This window comes from Erythrolamprus reginae, chromosome 10 (assembly GCF_031021105.1).
Source record: "Erythrolamprus reginae isolate rEryReg1 chromosome 10, rEryReg1.hap1, whole genome shotgun sequence".
NCBI classification, from domain to species: domain Eukaryota; kingdom Metazoa; phylum Chordata; class Lepidosauria; order Squamata; family Dipsadidae; genus Erythrolamprus; species Erythrolamprus reginae.
Window position 1 is genome coordinate 29,177,882 of NC_091959.1, and position 2,500 is coordinate 29,180,381.

Below are 2,500 nucleotides of genomic sequence, written 5' to 3' on the forward strand. Positions count from 1 at the left end.
GGATCCGGGCGCGGGCCTGGGTGCCGGACCTCGGGCGTCGGCGCGGGGACGGCTGGGGGCCCAGGGGCCCTTCGCGAACTTTAGTCGGACCGGTCCACTCGGCCTCTCGGACCCCGGGCGCCGGCGCGGGAAGCCACCGTCTCGTTCGGGGAACGCGACCTGGGAAGCCCCGCGCCTCGCCGACAGACCGGCGCGGGGCCCCGGGGCCGCCCGCGACCGGTAGCGGCACCGGTGTACCCAATCGCGCGCCTCCAGCGCGCAAACCGTTGGCGGACCCCCGGACCTCCAGCCGGTCCCATCGGGGCGCCGGCCGGGCGGAACTGGATCCCAGCGAGGTGAGCCCGATCCCGGGCCTCGGCCGAAACCTGGGCGGCGGCCCGGATCCCCGGGCAGCTCCGCGGACGGTGCTCACACCGGTCTACCGGGCCTCTCGGCGCCCCGAGCGCCGGCGCGGGAAGCCACCGTCTCGTTAGGGGAACTCGACCTGGGAAGCGCCTGCAGCGCGCAAACCGTTGGCGGACCCCCGGACCTGCAGCCGGTCCCAGCGGGGCGCCGCCCGGGCGCAACTGGATCCCAGCGAGGGGAGCCCGGTCCCGGGCCTCGGCCGAAACCTGGCCGGCGGCCCGGATCCCCGGGCAGCTCCGCGGACGGTGTTCACACCGGTCTACCGGGCCTCTCGGGGGCCCGGGCGCCGGCGCGGGAAGCCAACGTCTCGTTACGGGAACTCGGCCTGGGAAGCGCCGCGCCTCGGTGACGGACCTCGCCCGTCGCGGCGCCGCCCGCGACCGGTAGCGGCACCGGTGTACCCAGTCGCGCGCCGCCAGCGCGCAAACCGTTGGCGGTCCCATCGGGGCGCCGGCCGGGCGGAACTGGATCCCAGCGAGGTGAGCCCGATCCCGGGCCTCGGCCGAAACCTGGGCGGCGGCCCGGATCCCCGGGCAGCTCCGCGGACGGTGCTCACACCGGTCTACCGGGCCTCTCGGCGCCCCGAGCGCCGGCGCGGGAAGCCACCGTCTCGTTAGGGGAACTCGACCTGGGAAGCGCCTGCAGCGCGCAAACCGTTGGCGGACCCCCGGACCTGCAGCCGGTCCCAGCGGGGCGCCGCCCGGGCGGAACTGGATCCCAGCGAGGGGAGCCCGGTCCCGGGCCTCGGCCGAAACCTGGCCGGCGGCCCGGATCCCCGGGCAGCTCCGCGGACGGTGTTCACACCGGTCTACCGGGCCTCTCGGGGCCCCGGGCGCCGGCGCGGGAAGCCAACGTCTCGTTACGGGAACTCGGCCTGGGAAGCGCCGCGCCTCGGTGACGGACCTCGCCCGTCGCGGCGCCGCCCGCGACTGGTAGCGGCACCGGTGTACCCAGTCGCGCGCCGCCAGCGCGCAAACCGTTGGCGGACCCCCGGACCTGCAGCCGGTCCCAGCGGGGCGCCGGCCGGGCGGAACTGGATCCCAGCCAGGGGGAGCCCGGTCCCGGGCCTCGGCCGAAACCTGGCCGGTCCCCGGGAAGCTCCGCGGACGGTGCTCACACCGGTCTACCGGGCCTCTCCGACGCCGGCGCGCCAAGCAAGCGTCTCGTTCGGGGACCTCGGCCGCGACGCGGCGTCTGCATCAACGGCCTCGGTTTGGCAGCTCGGGGCCGTCCGCGAACGGTAGGCGTACCGGTCTACCGGGCCTATCCCAGTCGTGCCCCTTGAGCGGGGATACCGTTCGCCGACCTCGGACCTCCACTCGGTCCCAGCGGGCCCCCGGGAAACTCCTCCGACGGTATTCGGACCGGTCTACCGGGCCTCTCCGACCCCGGCCGCCGGCGCGGGAAGGCGGCCTCTCGTTCGGGGACCCCGCACGGGCGCGCGGAACGGGAACGCGGCCTGGGCGGCGCCGGCGCACCCTGCCCGTCGACTCTGTGACGGCGCGGGGCCCCGGGGCCGTGCGCGGACGGTAGTCGTTCCGGTCTACCGGGCCTCTCCGACCCGGCGGCCGGCGCGGGAAGACGGCGTCGTCCGCGAACCGGTCTACCCGGCCGATCCCAGCGCGGGCCGCGGGTGCCGTCGTTGCGCGGTAGTGGCCCCGGTCTACCGGCCTGAGCCGAGCGCTGACGGAAGCCTGGCCTGTACAGCTCCCGCCCCCCCCAGCCCCCTGTCCGCCTGTCTGTCTCTGTCTCTCTCTCTCTGTGGCTTGGAGTGTAAGGTGTTGAGGTTTGGTGACGGATTCCATTTCGTCTCCATCCATCCTTGCCATTGCTGAGACATGAATTCTCCACCACGATCTCCCAATGGGGATCGATTGAAGACGTGTGCAGCAAAGTCTTCGAAGATCTGAGAGGCCAGAGGATTTTCGTTTCGTTACATACGCAAAACCGTATCTAGCATAATTATCAAGCATAGTTAAGAAATACTTGAAAATTACCTTTAGTAGGTCGAAATGGACCGACAATGTCGGTATGAGCCCCCCCTCCCCCCCGAAAAAATAATAATAATAATAATCCGTGCACACAAACGTGTGGC